The following is a 21,315-nucleotide window of genomic DNA, read 5'->3' on the forward strand; positions in this document are numbered from 1 at the left end:
TCTATCTGAGAAACATTAGTTTGATGGTGCAATTTCTGCAGTGTGGTATGATCGTATTCATATCGATGCATATTTTGTAAGGAAGTAATCCCTGTTACCTCAAACATATCTTTTGAAAGGAGAATTTTAAAGTATTCAAGACGATAATGGTAGGTTTTTTTGCAGGTAAGTAAGTAAATTCTCATAACCCCACAAAATCCAAATGTTAAAAGGCTCTCGTCTAAATTTACTGAAACTTTGCAAAAAACCTCCATTCTTTACCCTAGACCTCCAAGAGCCCCCGAAGCTTCCAAAGTACATTTGCCGGTGTGTTGATGCAACACAGTTTCAATTTATCTTCAATCCTTTCTCCAGTCAAATCCTACATGACTGCTGGACTGGACAATGTGCATGATTTTATCGACATTTTCGACAATTCAGCCACCTGTCTCACATTTTCGCCTTTAATCGAAGAAAAACTGTAAACTATAGAGTATTTTCACTTTGCTAGTGTCCATCTTTAACGTGCGCTAACACTAAACTGATCCAACTAATCACAAAACGGTCACACAAGTTTTTGTAGTACGAAAACTCATCTTTCTAAAACCATATAGTGAAACCTGATCGGGATAATACAACGCGAGATACAGATAACTAAAGCCATCCGTTGGCAAAATAATGAATTTCTTTTCACTACACCTAATATTGTTTCTTGACAGCTTTGGTCATAAGGTAACTAATTACAATCGAAATATGGATCACAACGTAACACTTGTACGAAAGAGAATCTCAAGTAGGTTTAAACAAATGTTGGTGATGGTATAATGTAGGATTTGATTGGACAGTGAAAGAAAATGCTTTGCTGATGAAATGAAACTGAAATACTTCTACACACCAGTAAGTGTCCTTTACCTCATACTTTTTATCAGCATACCGAATACTTTTCGCGAAGTTTCAACAAATTTAGTTGAACGCCATTTTCATTAGGCTTTTCGGGGTCCTTTGCACAATACTTTCCAGCTTAATTGATATAAGATTACATCTCACTTTAATTTCTTCTCGATTTTTCAAATAAATTCAAACATGGCTATATCAATTTTTCGTTATCAATTTATTAAATTTGGAAGACAAATTCAAGACATAACGGATTTATCATACCTTTTCAAATCAAAATAAATCTGATCCAAACAAATTTTTCACTGTCTATGTTTTTACTACCAGAACTTATTTCCAATTGTATCTTACCTTCCAGATACTAGAATTGGCAGATTAAAGTCAAGCAAACCTTTATGGATTAATACCTTCCGTCAATCTAATGAAAGTGACAAGGAAATTCAGCGTTCGGAATGGAGTTCCTGTAATGTCTTCAACGAAAGTCTTTGATCCTTAAGAGAAAGTTCTAGGTTTCAATCTTCCCAGGAAAATTTGGTGTATTCTAAATCGACTTAGGACTGGTCATGGTCGTTGCATTAGTATTCTCTTCAAATGGCATTCTGTTGGAAGCCCACTAAGTGATTATGGTGTGAAAGAAACTATTGACCACTTGGTGAATACTTGTCCAATTTATAAATTTCATGGTGGTTTTCAAGCTATCCATTCAGTTTCAGATTCTCTTTTAGAATAGATCGCTCACTTCAAATCAATACAATGGAAACTAACATTTATTGCTCCTTTCTGGTTCTTTTCTTTTTTGGTTTCAGATTCAATTATAAATTCGACAACCGTTGGAGAAGAGAAAGAATGGAGAAGATTTTGTTTGGATGAAGAGGAAGCTCTTTAATATAAATATGTCGGCTTATTCTGTAAAGAAATACACAAACCAGTCACTGCACCTATACAGGAAGACAGAGTTTTTGTTTTTGCTGAGGTTTTTATCTGTGCTCTTGTGTTATACGTTAAAATGTATGATGCCTCGTTTGTATTTCCTCTGATTACATCTACATATGTTTTCTTTTGTTTGAAGTTGATCATTTTTTGTATATCTCTATCTCAAAAGAATTTATATTACCAGAAATTGGAGACGTCTGTGAGGCAGAGGAGAAAATACTGGAATAAGCACATAGAGAGAATGTCGGACAACAGACTGGTGAAAGGAGCAAGGCAGAACAAACCCACGGGGAAGAGAACCCAGGGAAGACCACCGAAACGTTGGAAAGAATGCTGGACGTCTACGTCGGAAGAGGCTGATTAATTATTAACAGGCAGACGCCTACCTATATGAACTACCAGCTCATATAAGCAAGAAGAAGAAGAAGAAATTGGAGATTAACAATTTAGGAATTATATTGTGTAACTGCAATATTTTGAACTCATTTCAAGCTCATTTTTAAGCAGAATGAAGATATTATCCTTATCTATGTTCCTGAGATTTTGAATGGTAGTTCACAGTAGTTTTGGTAATCGTACATATCTAATTTTCAACAATGTTGCGTTCAGTAGACAATTCTTTGTGTCTTTTGCAGACATCGAAGGGATACTCCAGAATCTGGAGTATCCCTTCGATTTCTGCAAAAGACACAATCTGGAGTCTGGAGTCCAGATAATCCATGAAAGCTAATATGTTATAACAAAGAGGTAATTTTAGAAACGTAGGTCACTTGTGAAAACAAAACCAAATAGTTCTAAAAATTTTTGGAGAATGTACAATGTACAGGTACAATGAATGTTTTAATCACGATAAAAGAGCATTACATAATAATATGTGTATTAGTTATTCCCTCAGCATACAGTATCTTAATTTCCAATCATCTTCGTCGACTTCTCTCTAATCACAAATGCACGAACGAATATTGTTATATTTCTGAATAAAGGTCATACATTGCTGGTAGGTATTAGATAAAAATATTCCAATAGTAAGACGTTACTTTCTAAATTGACGAAAGTCGAGATGAGATTTAATCTGAAGTGATTTCCATAGCAGAATTGAATTGGTATTTCGAATTTCTGGAATTACATAGGAACATTGGCCTTTGTCCAAGCTGGTTGTTAACGACTGCTGACTCCGCCGCTGCAATATACGTAAAGCCAATAAATATGACGAAGAAGTTGTGCATGGAGATGCCGCTCTTATTTTTAGACTTCAACTGTGAATTGTATCTGATATTGATTTGTTCTATAATCATTGAAATGTTTTCACAGGGGAACGCTTTATTGGCTAATGGATGAAACAAGAGTCTTGGGATGTATTTTAGTTTACACAAACTGTAAACTTCCAGGGATGTGTAAATGTTTCTTCGATTCGAGATTATTACGTGAACCTTATGATTACCGAAGGTTCGTTGATCCTTCATATAGTGCACTTATTCTAATATTAGATGTTTATGTATGGAAAAACTCTAGTTTGATGAACATAGGGGATATATACATTATTTTCGATGGTTTTTATTCATAAGTATAAAAAAGTAGAAGTCGATAGTCTAATAGTATCATGGTGAAATCGCAAGCCCGAAGGATGGCGCCACACGCTGCACAATACCATAAACAACGGCGACGAGTTGTTCGTCTCTCCAGTAAGAAGGTGAACAAGGCAGGGGCAACTAGATATCCTTGCTGATTTACTGGATTACTATGCTCATTATGCTATATGCAAAACAGCTCCTAGCCAAAAACTGATAATACAAATATAATAGCATAATACACAATAAAGCGCACAATTATTCATGGGACAATTTCATTTGGAGACCACATAACTGCAGGGATTCATCAAGCCAAGTAGCTTGACTTTTCAACCAACTATTTGACTTGAAAATCGTGAAAAATTACATACTTGAGCTTGACTACTCGACTTGATTTTTGATATTTATTGCTTGACTTGATATCAAGCTACTTGACTTTACTCGAGCTTGATATGCACGCGTAGCATGACATATATTTCTGCAATCTCGTGCGCGCTTAGAATGAATAAGAGAATTCCTCGAGCGTCGAGACACTGAAGAATTCGCCAGTGAGACTTCATTAGTAATTTTCTCACATTTCTATGAAATTTATCAGTAGATTTTGATAGTTTCAGAATAGTTATTTATAATACAAGTGCAGAAGGCATTGATATTCTTCCACGAGTTCAAAATTCAAAAACGAGCCACGAAGTGGCGAGTTTTGGAATGAACGAGTGGTAGAATGAGTCTTCTGTACGAGTATTATACATTATTTTCTCTAATTCATTACATTTCCATTGAAATTGATGAAATATTTCCATAAATATAATTTAGTGATTTTTGCATTGAAAAATGTTGGTTGGCAGAACTGATTTCTTTAAGGCAATTTGATGAATTGACAGATAAAGCCGTAGAGGAAAGTTCGGAGTGCCAACATATAATAATAAAATATAACCATGAAAACTGTGCATTTCTGATATATTCTCGCACGATTTTGTTCTACAAGATGTGGAAGAATGAACGGAATAACCACAGAATTAGAGAAATATCTTTCCAAACTTGGTCGAAATGACCATCGATTTTTTATCAACGCCAGCATCTTCAGCTCCTGTTGAAAGACAATTTTCCCGAACTGCTGTTACAGTTTCAAAAACCCGCAATAGGTTAGGCGACCAATCTATAGGATGTCTCATGTGTCTTAGATCCTGGATGGAAAATTATGGAATCAAATAAAGCCTGGAGGTTTCTCAATATCAATGAACTTTATATATTTCTATTATTTCTGACTATGTTATGATTTATAGTGATTTAATTTATGTTTTTATTTTAAAAAGGTTGATATTTTCGGTTCTTTTATACAAAAATTTCAATAGATAAAAGAGTTTGCAAGGTTCCTTCTCATTTCATCATTTTTTTATTGATGTGACACTACACAATAAAACTGCTAAAAATCAAGTAGCTTAATATGATTTCAGTACTTGATAAATAAATACTTAACTTGAATCGACATTGAAAATAACTACTTGACTTGAAATCAAGTCAAGCTCAAGCAGTGGCGACGCTAGGGGAAGGGTCAGGGGGGCCCGCCGCCCTCCTAAAATTTTGCTGCCCCCCCCCCCTAAAATTTTGCTGCCCCCCCCTAAAATTTGACATACTAAGGCTAAAAGATTAGCAGAACTTTAATTTTTCTTTACTTTGGCCCCCAAAAAAAAACTGGTCTCCTCTTGGCCACCCCTGTTTTTGAAAGTTGGAGCTCAAGACAAGAAGCTTGAAAATCAAGCCAAGCCTTGAATCCTCACATAAAGTTATAGGCAGTGGCCACGCTAGGGAAAGGAGGGCCAGGGGGGCCCAACCCCACCCTAAAATTCTGCTGGCCCCTCCTAAAATTTGACATACTAAGTCTGAAACATTAGCAGAACTATAGTTTCGCTTTACTTTGGCGCCCCAAAAAAAATTCGGCCCCATCTTGGCCACCCCTGTTCTTGAAAACTGGCGTCGCCAGGTGTGACATTGAAAAGGAGAGAGACCTTTTTAGGAAGAAAAATTGAGATTTGGTAGAATCGCTCGGACCCGTCAATTATTTTTTAACAAGCTCTTTGTTTTACTTGAAAACCATAATCATATAATTTCATTTCTCCAAGCGCCAACCCCAACACTTCAAAATTTAATAGGAAAGGTGGGTCGTGTAATATGTCGTCTTGAATTTTGTGAAAATGTTTTCAAAATCTGACTAATATGCTTTAAAGATGAAATTCCTCTCAATTTAATTGAATCATAAAATTATTACTAAGAAATATCAACAACGCATGCGAAATAACTCAAAAGGTAATTTTCATAACAGTACTTGTATATGACTCAATAGTTTCAGTAGTGAGTTTTTCAATGTATGAAAATATTTTGAGACCAATTCCCATACATGGTAAAAGATTCTCTCGCATTATCAATCAGGAATTAAACATTTCCAATTTTATGGGAGATGTATAAGACGCATCTGACGATTCATATGACTAGTCAATATAGATAACACTATTTTAATATGTACACAGAGTGGGCCATGGTCGATGATTGCGCATGTTTTGCACAAAAAAAGAAGTGAATCAATCAATTTCTCGAAAATCAGTAGATATGGAAACAAAAAGTTAATACATAAATAATCATGAGGCTTGACAAACCAAAAAAAAATAATAATATATAGGGTGTTTTGTTTGAAATATCGAAATTTTTAGCAGTTTTTGATATAAGCGCCAACACGGCAGCGCTGAAAATATTTTATATCGATAGAGAAATGGTTCCTACCGTAGAAAACAAATTTTAAATAAAATCGTTTAAAAGTTTCGTTCTCCGTAAAAGTCCAGAGTAGCATCGACCGTGGCCCACACTGTATACTGCCGAACAGAACGAATTTTGACCATAATTTTCAAAATCGTATCCTGTTATCTATCCGTAACTTATAAAATAAAAACAAAACCGATTTCGCCCATTATATAATCTCTACTCGATTAAGATTCCAACCAGTGTACAACAAAATAAACATAATCGTCATCAGGCAGCAACTGTATAACTTTAAATTCATCAGTGTTGGATATAACGATGCAAACATTATATCAGTTCCACTGATAAAAATCCATTCATTAGAGTATAATTGACGTAGATTTATCATAATCGTATGATTTTTGTTTGTACGCATTTTCAGTGCCTTCAGATTTTTTTTTCATTTTTAATGTTGACAAAATGACTTTGATTTAAGTATCATCAATACATAATAAGAATAACACTCATCAAACATTTCAATTAAAAAAGGAGTGAGAATTATTTTTATCTTGAACCTTCTGCCGCTCTATGAGACATCACGGTAAGTAGGTACATCAAAAGTGTAGTCAACCACTAACAGCTATTGAAGTTTGAAATGATCAATTAATGATTTTTTATTAGTTGTACAATTTTACAGTTTATCGAATCTTGATCACTTTTAATCTTCGCTACAGATCAGGTTAATAAGTAACAAAATTTATAATCAATTTTTTCATCATTTTATTTAACCGAAAATAAACTTTACTAACTGGATCTGAATAATAATTTGAATTTCCTGAAGGATTATTAAATAATTGTAATCGGTAGTCGATACAACGAAACTACAAGAAACTAAAAAGTATGGTACTGGATCATAGTTTCTTTTCACATTTTTTTGAACTACCAGTGGTACCGTTTCTGGAGAAAAGAAACGGACATTGTTCCAGAAAAAAATTCACCCAGTAGATATTTAAAACTAGGATATCACATGATAGGATCTTCAAATTAGAACATCTATACCCAATTTAATTGTATTAAGACTGTTTTTTTTTTTAGGTATATCAATTTAAGTTGGCATTACTGTTCAAGATGGAGACCGATTTAACAGCTGTCAAGTGATTTATTCTCAGTTTGGTTTGGCAATTCATCACGAATAGACTCACGCCTATACAACGCTTGAAAATAGTGCAATTTCATTTCGAAAATAATGGTTCTGTGCAGAATACGTATCGCGCACTACGTCCATTTTATTTTGTTTAGCGATGAAGCGCACTTCTGGTTGAATGGCTACGTCAACAAAACTGCCGCATTTGGAGTGAAGCTAATCCTCAAGTGTATGTCGAAACACCGTTACATCCCGAAGAACTGACTGATTAGTGCGCTTTATGGGCTGGTGGAATCATTGGTCCGTACTTCTTCAAAAATGATGATGGCCAGAACGTTACAGTCAATGGTGATCGGTATAGAGCCATGATTACTAACTTTGTCATTCCTGAATTGAACAACCATGATGTCCAGGAGCTGTGGTTCCAACAAGACGGCGCAACATGTCACACAGCTCGTGCCACAATCGATTTATTGAAAAACACGTTTGGTGACCGCCTAATTTCACGTTTTGGACCTGTGAATTGGCCTCCAAGATCTTGTGATTTAACACCGCTAGACTACTTTCTGTGGGACTATGTAATGTCATTGGTCTATGCAGATAAGCCACAAACCCTTGACCATTTGGAAGACAACATTCGCCGTGTTATTGCCGATATACGGCCACAAATGTTGGAAAAAGTCATCGAAAATTGGACGTCCAGATTGGACTACATCCGAGCCAGCCGTGGCGTTCATATGCCAGAAATCATATTTAAACTGTAATGCCACAAGATTATCTTGCGGTTCAATAAAATTCATGTCAATCGAATAATCCATCGTTGTTTTATTGCAATTTAAAGTTCTATAGCTCTAAAAAAAACACCCTTTACATCAGAAGTGTAGTCAACCACTAACAGCTATTGAAGTTTGAAATGATCAAATAATGATTTTTTATCAGCTAGTTAGTACAATTTTACAGTTTATCGAATCTTTATCACTTTCAATCTTCGCTACAGATCAGGTTAATAAGTACCAAAATTTATAATTAATTTTTTCATCACAGTTTACTAACTGGATCTTAATAATAATTTGAATTTCCTTGAGGATTATAAGATAATTGTAATCGATAGTCAATACGGCGAAACTACAAGAAACTAAAAAGTATGGTACTAGATCATAGTTTCTTTTCACATTTTTTTGTACTGCCAGGAGAAAAAAAACGGACATTGTTCCAGAAAAAATATCACCCAGTAGATATTTAAAATTAGGATATCACATGATAGAATCTTCAAATTGGAACATCTATACCAAATTTGAGTTTATTAATATTTTGTGAACTGAAGGAGCTATGAAAAAAAAACTTGGGAAAAATCAAGCTTTAACACCCTGTACCTCGGACCCATGTTATAAGAGATTTTTTCTCAAAGTGATCCGTGGAATCTATCATTTTCGTTAGAACCTCCAATTTAGGAACATCCTGTATATGCAAGTTTCAATGAAATAGTTCATTTTGATGGATTCTATCACCTGTAAAAAAACTACTCGTGTTAAAGTTCGCACGTACCGAGTTAAAGTTCATAAACACCAAGCAACTCTACTATTAGAAATCTCCATTGAGTCATTTCGAATTTTATTTTTAATTTCAAGGAAGTTACTCCTAGGAAAATTAGTCTTATAAAAATTTTTGGCAACAATCCAGAGGAGGTTATGTATCATCATCATCCGGGCGGTTTTATTTCGCTGGGAAATCAAATCTACGCAAATATATTGCATATGAAGATGTGGGTATATCTGAATTAACATTAGGAGTTGATTGCTTGAGTCATTTGTATAAAGAAGGTTAGAGAGATGTAATCCTTCTTGCCTACGCAAAATATATTATAGCGAAGCCTTAAGACACTGCCAGAGTGAAGGAAAGTGACCTTGATCATTGCAGAAATAAAGTTATGATTTGTACGAATATTGGTCATCTCATAGTAGATATAAATTTTATGAAAATAAAGTTCTTTCGTAAAACCAACATACTAAAAATTTTAATTTTGTCTCAAAACGTGATACGTGATATTCGCTTTTCATGAAAAAATATTGGTATATTTATTGAATTCCGAATTCAAATCAAATCCATCCTTGATAGCAATTCGTCATTTTCGGATATGATAAAATACAATCTACGATTGCGTGATTGCAAAAATATTCACACTGGCAAAATCAGGGGAACGGATAAAATCTCAAAAGAGTTTGTAAAGGGTGTTTTTGTTAAAGCTATAGAACTTTAAATTGCAATAAAACAACGATGGATTATTCGATTGACATGAATTGTATTTATCGGCAAGATAATCTTGTGGCATTACATTTTAAATATGATTTCTGGCATATGACCGCCACGGCTGGCTCGGATGTAGTCCAATCTGGACGTCCAATTTTCGATGACTTTTTCCAACATTTGTGGCCGTATATCGGCAATAACACGGCGAATGTTGTCTTCCAAATGGTCAAGGCTTTGTGGCTTATCCGCATAGACCAATGACTTTACATAGCCCCACAGAAAGTAGTCTAGCGGTGTTAAATCACAAGATCTTGGAGGCCAATTCACAGGTCAAAAACGTGAAATTAGGCGGTCACCAAATGTGTCTTTCAATATCTTTCAATCAATTGTGGCACGAGCTGTGTGACATGTTGCGCCGTCTTGTTGGAACCACAGCTCCTGGACATCATGGTTGTTCAATTTAGGAATGAAAAAGTTGGTAATCATGGCTCTATACCGATCACCATTGACTGTATCGTTCTGACCATCATCGTTTTTGAAGAAGTACGGGCCAATGATTCCACCAGCCCATAAAGCGCACCAAACAGTCAGTTTTTCTGGATGTAACGGTGTTTCGACATACACTTGAGGATTAGCTTCACTTCAAATGCGGCAGTTTTGTTTGTTGACGTAGCCATCCAACCAGAAGTGCCCTTCATCGCTAAACAAAATAAAATGGATGTAGTGCGCGATACGTATTCCGCACAGAACCATTATTTTCGAAATGAAATTGCACTATTTGCAAGCGTTGTTCAGGCGTGAGTCTATTTATGATGAATTGCCAAACTGAGAATAAATCACTTGACAGCTGTTGAATCAATCGCCATCTTGAACAGTAATGCCAACTTAAAGTTATATACCTCGAAAAAAAACACCGGTTATATTTCTTCGAACAACCTGTGTGTTTCTTCCTAAATCTGGGAAATTAGTCATCAACGGAATTTTTGTGTTCAATATGGTGCCAACACGTCTAACCGGCTTTACAGTTATGCCACAATTGGCGAAAACCATAAGTTTTCTTTCCGCAAATATGGTCAAGTTCTACGAATTATCTATCATTTTAAGCACACGAAATTCCATTCGCGATAAAAACTCGAGACAGTGCCAAATCACAGAACAACTTGGCATGGTCAAAAGAAAACAGTAAACAAATTAAATGACAGAGAGAATTTCATTGATTCATTTTTGAATGACCAATTACCGATACTTTTTCGAGAGAACGTTCCCTTTCTTGTAGCAAGCAGTCCATTTCGATTTTCGGAGCTGGAGTGTTTTACATATTCGGTTTTATGGTTCGAAATAATCGGCCCATATTTGATCATACGCCGAGCCGACTGACGTCTAGACTCTTCCTGTTCTTATGTTGACTCGGATATCTATTCTGAAGCTACTGAAATGAGGTGTGAGCATCATCTTGAATAATTCATAGATTATAGTGAAAATAGCTGAATACAAAGCCAATAAATATTCCAAGGTCAGTCACGATGACCAATCTTAGTCTTAAGACAATTTAGACTTCTTGGAAGTCTGCTCTTAGATGGTATTGATTTCGCTCAGTTTATAAAACATGTTATCAGGCTTCAAAATTTCAAAATTAGATGAAATTTCACATCATAAACACGACTGTTGAAACTATTTGAATTTTAGTAATTTTGTAGCGAATCAATTAGCAATTAATTCATTTAACTATTCGTTAAATATTATTACATGGTGCAGATTGAGAGGCATTTCAAATTATTTCACATAAATTCCCTTGAATTTTGAAATTTCAAGACAAATTAAACTGTTTCAAATTATTCGTAAATACTTCTTTAAATTCCATTAAACAAGTAATATGATAAATGAGTCAAAACATACTCAAACAAATTCCTCTTCTCAAGGATGTACCTTTAGATTTAGAGTCTTTAGACAAAATGGGAACAAAATTTATGTTTGATGAAAGAGATAAAAATGCTTGATAGTGGAGATTGCAAAAAACCCGCACCGGTAAAAAGGGTTATAGGTTCACGATCGGCTTGATAAGAAAAAAAGGACGGATCTTAGTATATAAATCCTGGAAAAAGTATTCATGAAGACATGGTGTTCCAAACCGAAATCATAGATAGTATCAAATGCACTTGAACTCTTTTATAGAAAAGAGCGAGAGCAAATTCGTTATAAAGCATTTAGGCCATCGTATGGCGACCTATGGCGATTCAAAATACTTATCTTAGGTTCCTATTCATAATCACAAAATTATTGGCCTCATATCACAGCTAGTCCAGCAAGCGTTTGGCGAATGGGAAGTTTTCTTCTTGAGTTCACATTTTTAATATTTCTGCCTTAATACGTGAGCTTGAATTTGAACTGTCGGAAGGTAATACAGTTTGACTTATCGGCCTGGGCGCTGGAGTATATAGGACAATGAGCAAGCCATCTTTCTGGTAAGGAAAACTTACAAGTAATTACCAATAGGATAAAACTTTTTCTTCCGATATGCAAAGCAGTATATCAAAATTGAGAGATCAAGTTAAAAACCCCACATTAGAACAGGCCAAATGCTTATTGGATTGTTAGGATAATAATTTTCTTTTTCTGAATAGGACAGACCCGAAAAAGTAATTAGGTCACAACCCGGTTAGAGCACACCTCGAAATGTGCAGGGTGAAAAAAGATTCCTACAGATTAATAATAATAATAATAAATGAGTTTATTCAAATATTCAATACAATAAGTACAATTTCAAATTAAACTCAGAAAAATAAACTGTGAGTTATCTCTAGAATAACTGTTTACAGCTATTAATAAAAATATGATTCTAACGACAGCAAAAAAAATAAAATACAGTTCTTTCCAACATTATTCCACAATCAAATTTATCTACATGGTCTCATTTGGGGATTTTTTTTGTCATAATCGGGAATTTTATTCATAATCGGGATTTTTTTTTTTTTCTTTCATGATCGGGAATTTGACTCATCCTGTGAATTTTATTTCATCTTTTAAAAATACCACCAAATCAACCTATTAAGAGTTGATTAGGTTGTGTATAAATGTTCTATCTTCTCTAATTAACCAGTTTTTGATTTCTTTCTTGAACTTTTTCAAATTTCTTATTTCTCTTATATTTGTTGGTATTTTTGTGTACAGTCTTGAGGCTATGTATGTACAGCATCGTTGTGCTATTTTTTTTTCCGCTCTTGGTCTTTCATAATTGTCCCTTTCTGTTCTAGTCGAATATTTATGTTCTTTCAGTGCAAGAGGTATTTTTCTCTGGTAAATGTTTGCTGCTATTTTACTAGCATAAATCTGTCTCACATCTAGTACTTCGGATATTTTGTAGATCTCTTTACTAGAAAAAGTGTATTTTTTTCCATACATAATTTTCAGGATGCACTTCTGAATAACATCTAGACCTTTTTTATGACAATCCAACACACCACCCCATCCAATAATGCCATATGAGAGTTGCGATTGTACCAATGCGTCGTAAATTATTTGAAGATGTTTCACAGATTTCATGTTTTTTCTTATTAATCGCAATCTATAGGCAATACCTCTCAGTTTTTTAATCAGATAAGATGTATGTTCATCCCATTTTAAATATTGGTCTATGAAAACACCAAGATATTTTGTTGAACATGTCTTTGGAATATTCAACTGGTCGTCCACTCGAAGTATCCCCAATTCATAAGTCCAGTTTTATTGGATGAGAAAGTCAAGTATTTAGTTTTTTGTTGATTCAAGGTGAGTTTATTCAATTGAAACCATTTTTTTTTATTTTCAAATCTTGTATAACCTTTTGTTTTAGGTCTTGCCAGGATGCATCCTTGTACATAATCAACATATTATCAGCATAACTGACAATTTCACCACAGCCTTTTAAATCAAATATACTATTCACATAAATAAGGAAAAGAATGGGTCCGAGCACAGTTCCCTGTGGAACCCCATAAGAAATCACCTTTGTCCTACTGAGTTTACCATTCAGTGATACAATTTGCTTTCTCTTTGAAAGGAAGCTGTGAATTAGTGTATTTATTTTTCCTCTAAAGCCATAATCTGCAAGTTTCTTCAATAACCTTTGATGGTTTACAGTATCGAATGCTTTAGCCAAATCGATGATGATCGCCAGAGATGGAATATTTCTATCGATGTTTTCATATATAATTGATGTTACTTTTCTTATAGCATCTTCTGTTGAAATACCCTTACGAAATCCGAATTGGTTACTCGAAAGAATATTGTATTTATCCATAAATGCTACTATACGAACCTTAATTACTTTTTCGAAAATCTTGGATATATTCGACACAAGGGTGATTGATTATAACATAAAAATGAGTTATTTCTTTCAGAAAGGAAAAAAAAGTGGGAAATTACTACCAATAAGGATCTTATGGAATATAATGATAGATCTTTCATTTCTTAGCTCAAAGTAAATACACACATCATCAAAAGTCTTTCCAGACCCAGAGTAACATGCAAGGGAAGACCACTATATCGCAAATTTTACTCGAAGGAATAGAACGGTGTCTGTAACCTATAAGACCTATAGACGGGTAGTCTCAATCAGTACCATAAGGAGACAGTTGCATTCCTCAAATTCAAGGGCAATAAGATCTTTAAGAGTACCTCGGCTATCACCTGGACATAGAGCTACCCTTCGGCAATGGGCAGAACACCCATCAGAATGATAACGCCCCACCACACCGCATACGAAGGGTTCAAAACATTCTTTAAGAGAACAATATCCAGAGAATGAACTGGACAGCAAACTAACCAGACATGAATTCAATTGAGCACGTATGGGATTACTTAGGGAGAGTAATATCCATCAATCGCCAAAATCCACCTCCAACTTTTCAGGCATTGATTTTAGCCCTTTAGGACGAATGGAACTATTTTCCTGAAAATGGAATGACTTGATTCATGGGATGACATTGGGCTGTTGATTGAAAGATGAGGTGGTAATACGAACTATTGAATTTGGATTCAGTTTTGGGGTAACTGTAATTAATAAAAAAAAAAATCGATAAATTTTGATTTTTTTTTCTTTTTTTCTATTTTATCCCATCCCGCACGAAGCAAATTGTACCATACAAATTTTTCTATCAAATATATTGTATTTGAAATAGAGGAGAGCATCTCATTTCCAGAACATACATTGTTCATTTCTTGAGAAACCTAGTGGGGGCCAAGACTTTTGAATATGTGTGTAGTGTGACCGAGAAATGGAACTATAATTTTCCAAGGGTTGGTACAAAAGAGCTTGGGGTTGAGGAGGCTAAGCGAGGCTAAGTTAAACCCCTGCCTAATGTTGAATAATTAAATAAAACCCCATGTTCCCGATGTTTTAGTTTGAGTTTGGACTGCAAAATAGAAAAAGACCTTAACTGCCCCACGTTGGGCGCCAAAATTATGTAAAACCTCTTTGTTACAACTCAAAATGACCGAGCACAGTCATTTGTTTTGAGTCGTGATTCTGATCTCCGAATTCACCAAATGGAAGGGACAAAAACCCAGGTCGATCCAACACAAGTATTTTACAAACTGAATTTTAAAATATGTGGTACAAAAAAAATTAATATACAATATTTTACAAAATGGAAAAATATATAAGTGAATCCGAAATTTATATATATATACAAGAATAAAGGATATAATCCTTCAAATTCACAAATTACTTCCCTGAAGAGATAAAAGTCCTAGCTATATACTGAGCCAACCTTCCTCCACCGAAGTTGGTAAGAACTTAGATCCGACAGTTCTTCAGTAGTAAGTAGAGTAACTACTGCGGCTTGTAAGCTGACAATTGACAATGATGTTGGGCTGTATTTTGACGAAGTACTCTCAATGTAATAATCAAACTTTCAGCGTTTATCAGGAACACCAATCAGGAATTCACCAAATATCAAAAAAATACCTTTTTTGAGAGTTTTATGAATATAATAGATAATAGAGGGAAATTTCTTTAAGAATTCCGCTTCAATTATTATCAATAACGTGAATTCAAGGAAACCAGGAAAAGAAAATAATATGACAGTTTCACTGTATCGGGTACACATGCACGAAGATACGCATTGGCGTACGCCCAGATTCTCATCAACTTTTTTGTTTAGTTGAATATTCAATTTACAATGTAGCATGCTGAATAACTAATAGGAACTTCAATACATTTTTCTGCGGGGTTCTTTCATATCGGCAAGTTTTACCTTCGCCGAAATCAAAACCAACAGGCACGGTCGTCGAAACCAAAATTATATATTTATGAATTCATATAAAGTTCATCAATGAATCAGTCGACCATTCACATTATGCCAATTTAGAACGTCTCTGTGATAACGTAAATTACCGTACGGGACGTTAAATGTTCCCCGTGGCCTTGTCGAATCTTGAATCGTCGATAATTGTATCTATTGCAGAGTGGCGATCGAGGACGACAAACTACGGTACTTGCGTGGTGTTGCAAAAAACATTTTATTGTCCGTCAGTTGTAAAATTTGACACCTTATTCTTTCACGGTAGTTTAGTGATGCATTAATAGATTTAAAGGTTAGATATTGTTTGTTTTCATCAATGGCAAGCTCTAAATGGGTTGTCTTGCAGTAACTTGGAGTTACATTTTTTCGTCAGAGAATAGTTCTTTATAATACAAGTGCAGAAGGCATTCTTCCACGAGTTCAAAATTCAAAAACGAGCCACGAAATGGCGAGTTTTTGAATGAACGAGTGGTAGAATGAGCTTTTGTACGAGTATTATACATTATTTTCTCCATTTCATTGCATTCTTATTGAAATTAATGCAATATTCCCATAAATATCATTTAGTGATTTTTGCATTGAAAAATGTTGTTTGGCAGAACTGATTTCTTTATGGCAAATTGATTAATTGACAGATAAAGCCGTGGTGGAAAGTTCGGAGTACCAACATATAATAATAAAATATAACCAAGAAAACTGTGTGTTTCTGATATATTCTCGCACGATTTTGTTCTACAAGATGTGGAAGAATGAACGGAATAACCATAGAATTAGAGAAACAAGATTACAATACATCTTATTGAGAGCTTAGTCCTCTAAACTGAACTCCTTCCCAACCACATAATTAAATGTATTTGAAATAAAAAGATAGAAAAACAAAAAATTCACAAATTGATTGCAGATTTCTCCTAGAATAATACCTTCAACATTTCACAACATCCAAGAAAATTATCCAACAGAGAGTTTTCTATTTTTGTGGTTCAATCTGAAGTTTTAATAACCAGAACCAATTTGCACATATGAGTATCAATACCAAATAACAAGTAATTTTGGAAGATATTCCATTCATTCATATCTTTTTTATTCAATTCCCAAATGTTGAAACATGAATTCTCAGTGTAATTATAGTTTCTGCTCTACATGGTTTCCAAAGATTCATAGAAACTAACAAATTAATCAGTATAAATTCTATTTTCAGCAACAATTTTCAAATTGCATATTTAAAAATAGAAAAAATGCACTCTCAGTGTGATTATATGTTCTGCTCTAGATTGTTTTCAAATATTTATAGAAACTAACAAATTAATCAATATAAATCATATTTTCAGCAACAACTGATTGAAAGTATTAAGAACGAACTTTTAGATTGTAACTTCTATAGAATCGAATGTTGATTTGAAATAGGTGCAATATAAACATATCGTTATAAAATAATAGATAAACAGAAAGAAGAAGTTGGTTATTCTATTGATAGAGAGCAATAAGAAAGAATGTAATAGAAGTTTTTGGATACTTCACAAAAGCAATTTTCTTCATGAAAATATGAGACAAGAGGAATGAATTGGAAATGGTTCAAGATATCAATCAGAAATAAGCATTCTATTTTCTTTGTCGTCGAACAAGTAATAACTTGCATTAATAAGATGTAACAAAGAAATAAAATGTTATTCGAGAATTTTATGTTTCGCTGTGTAATCAAAATCTGTAAATTAGACATTTTCAAATTGCATACCTACTTAAAAATAGCAAAAAAAAATTGATGGAATTTATAAAGTTAGCCAGTCTTTTTTTTTTCAATCTCAAAAACTTATAGGAGACTAAAAATTGCGAGAATTTTTGGAAAATCATTCATATCATTTTCTGGTTGATTTGTCTTTCAGAAGGACATAACAATTTCATGGAAATTCAAGAAATAAAAAGTGTACAATACAACGTTTGGGATTTTTTCCGCAACCTTTTCAAATAATAAAATATTGGCATATTCTGTCTCGACTTACCGCATGAAACTAAGTTAAATTCCCAAACCCGCCACAAGAACTTCCGTGAAAACTCAAAAAGAACGGTCGATAACAAACGTGCACCACGTACCGGTCGACAAACTCACGAAAAATCCCTGAAAACGTATTTTTCGCGCTCTATCCGCGTGTCCAGCTCCTTGCGATGGTCCTTCGATCCGGATTTTCCGCCTGGCTCGCGCGAGCAACGATGAGAAACTGCGGCGGCAGACTATATCGATGCACGGCTCCACGTCCTGGCGGCGGACTTCGGATTAGCACGCTTGTTCCCGCGCACCACGTGCTGGGGAACCCGCCGGTTGGTCCTTCGAGGAAGGAGAATTCCCATTCATTTTCTACTATCATCGCTATCGAGAACGGGGCTTTGAATGAGCAGTCTTGGAGTCTGTTCGAATTGGCATTGAATGACATTGGTGAGGATGAGGATATTATTGATGTAAAGTAAAGGGTGTTTTTTTTTAGGGCTATAGAAATTTAAATTGCAATAAAACAACGATGGATTATTCGATTGACATGAGTTTTATTTATCCGCAAGATAATCTTGTAGCATTACATTTTAAATATGATTTCTGGCATATGACCGCCACGGCTGGCTCGGATGTAGTCCAATCTGGACGTCCAATTTTCGATTACTTTTCCCAACAATTGTGGCCGTATATCGGCAATCACACGGCGAATGTTGTCTTCCAAATGGTCAAGGGTTTGTGGCTTATACGCATAGACCAATGATTTTACATAGCCCCGCAGAAAGTAGTCTAGCGGTGTTAAATCACAAGATCTTGGAGGCCAATTCACAGGTCCAAAACGTTATATTAGGCGGTCACCAAACGTGTCTTTCAATAAATCGATTGTGGCACGAGCTGCATGACATGTTGCGCCGTCTTATTGGAACCACAGCTCCTGGACATCATGGTTGTTCAATTCAGGAATGAAAAAGTTAGTAATCATGGCTCTATACCGATCACCATTGACTGTAACGTTCTGGCTATCATCGTTTTTGAAGAAGTACGGACCAATGATTCCACCAGCCCATAAAGCGCACCAAACAGTCAGTTCTTCTGGATGTAACGGTGTTTCGACATACACTTGAGGATTAGCTTCACTCCAAATGCGGCAGTTTTGTTTATTGACGTAGCCATTCAACCAGAAGTGCGCTTCATCGCTAAACAAAATAAAATGGACGTAGTGCACGATACGTATTCCGCACAGAACCATTATTTTCTAAAAAAAATTGCACTATTTGCAAGCGTTGTTCAGGCGTGAGTCTATTCATGATGAATTGCCAAACCAAACTGAGAATAAATCACTTGACATATGTTAAATCGGTCGTCATCTTGAACAGTAATACTAACTTAAAGTTATATACCTCGAAATAAAACACCCTATATAATAATATAATAATAGTATATTCTGAAATCTATAGGATAAACAATAAAAAAGAATAAACAATGTAAATACAAAAGGATGAGTTGAGGGGAATTAAAGTAGTAGAAGCAAGGGTAATTCGCTGCCTTTGTGCTTGATTTCAAATGAAAATCTGTTTCTCGTTATAAGCTGCCAACAATCAAATATTCATATCATTATCTCCTATTTATTTCTCCTGTTGAATTAACGGATCAGATTTCAATTCATTAATGTGACATTGTACATTTATCGCAGGTTTCTTAATGATCCATTTTTTATGATACGAGCATTGCGATTATTAGAGAAAAAAGTGTACGTCATACATGGGCGTACAACTTTGCTTCCGCTGTTTTTTTCCGAAATTCAAGGATTCATTTTGAAAAACTGGTTATACATTTATGATTCAAAGTATTGTCCATCGCTGGCCACTACTTTATCCCATCTTTGTGGCAGCGTACGAATCCCGCCTTGAAAAAACTGGTCATTTTTCGAAGCGATCCACGAATCGATCCAATTTTTTACTTCTTCATAAGACCGGAAGTGCAGATGATCCAGGCCGTCTGCCATTGATCGAAACAAGTGATTGTCCGAGGGAGCCTTATTTGCATTTGATAACGATCGCCTGTGATTTTTTGAGAAGGTTTTAGCCACTCAAAAAACTGGTCCCACCAAATACTAAGCACATGAACTTGGAAATATTCGAATTGGCCTCCGACGTGGGAACATGAACGGGATATCCTCATGATTTTTTTTCTGGGCGTGGGTTTTTCGCAATTAACCCATTTTTTGTCTGCAGTCACAATGCGATGCAGAAATCCCTTCTGTCTTTGCCTTGCAAGCCACTGTTCACAAGCAAACAAACGCCGTTCAACATCTCGACTTCAACTCGTACGGCACCCAATTTATTTGTTTCTGAATCATTCCCATGACTTTCAGGCGTTTTGAATTGGCTTATCGCGTCACTCCTCATGATTCTGCCAATTCTTGTAGCATTTGACAGGAGTCTTGATCAAGTAATGCCTCCAATTCTGCATCTTCGAAAATCTTCTCTCTTCCATCGCCTTACTGATCTTCGGCGTCAAAATCACCGTTCTTGAAGCGTTGAAACCACTCTCGGCACGTTCTTTCACTTATAGCGGCCTCAACAGATTTCTACATATTGAAGCAGAAAATTCAAATCTCCCGCTAACGATGAGAATTTGTCTGGTAAGCTGTCATATTTCATCGAGAATAACTTCATGATGCAGTCACAAATAGACGATGGGGTTGTGTTTACAAATCTTTAAACTTATTATGACATCTAAGATCCATTTATTCCGACTACCACTGACCGCTACACCCAAAAAGGCAGAAGCAAAGTTGTACAACTAATACATCAAAAAACAACACTCAAACAAGTATAAGTACTACGTAGATTTCACGATAGATTGGTGGTGTAGGATCAGAGAAACAGGAAAATGATACTCTGTTAGTTCGCCGACGTTTCGGAAAAATTTATTTCTATCCTCAGGGCTAAGCTAGACAAATGTATCTTCCCAAAATCATCTCATTAAAATTCAAATCAATTCTCCAATATTTCACGTAAAAAGAAATCATAATAAGTTAAAAAGCGGGGGCAAACAATGCGACCGATGCATAGACAGTACGCCGAATCACCTATTCTATTGAATGTATGTGTTCTCTCGCTTAACGAAGCACATTAAACAAGTTACAATCTTTCTAGTATATTCCTTCATCCACAATAATACATTTTCCTCCAAGCAGGATTACCAACATTTTGCAGTCCTTCGAACAAGAAGCAACATATTTTGGTCCTTCGAGCCGGATGCAACAATCATTCAATATATTTCATAACAACACTTCATGAGACTAGACTAGACTTTTTTTTTAATGTAGTTGAGATGAAAATATTATTTCTGTTGCTATTTTTTGGTTTCAAAACGTAATATAATCAGTAGGCCCTGGTGCCAGTAATGTTTTTAATGTTTGAGGGTCAACAATAATGATTATTATTTTTATTATTATTTTATGGTCCTTCGAGCCGGATGCAACAAACAGTTTTGGTACTTCGAGCCAGAAGAAACAATCGAACGGAATTAACGGAGCATAATAGCATTATA

At 35.1% G+C, this 21,315-nt stretch overlaps 1 protein-coding gene across 3 annotated transcripts in view; it reads right to left on the reverse strand.

Annotated features, from left to right (window-relative positions):
• Window positions 1-18,009, reverse strand: part of LOC123674481 (A disintegrin and metalloproteinase with thrombospondin motifs 9) — a 278,970-nt gene extending 260,961 nt beyond the window's left edge. For 2 of the 3 annotated variants that reach the window (XM_045609366.1, XM_045609364.1), the window contains exon 1: window positions 17,774-18,009. The gene's annotated coding sequence lies outside the window, so the exon portion shown is untranslated. The remainder of the gene's footprint in view (window positions 1-17,773) is intronic. The other variant, XM_045609365.1, reaches the window with a different exon arrangement.
• Between the last annotated feature and the right edge of the window lie 3,306 nt (window positions 18,010-21,315).

Source organism: Harmonia axyridis, chromosome 3, assembly GCF_914767665.1.
Source record: "Harmonia axyridis chromosome 3, icHarAxyr1.1, whole genome shotgun sequence".
NCBI lineage: Eukaryota > Metazoa > Arthropoda > Insecta > Coleoptera > Coccinellidae > Harmonia > Harmonia axyridis.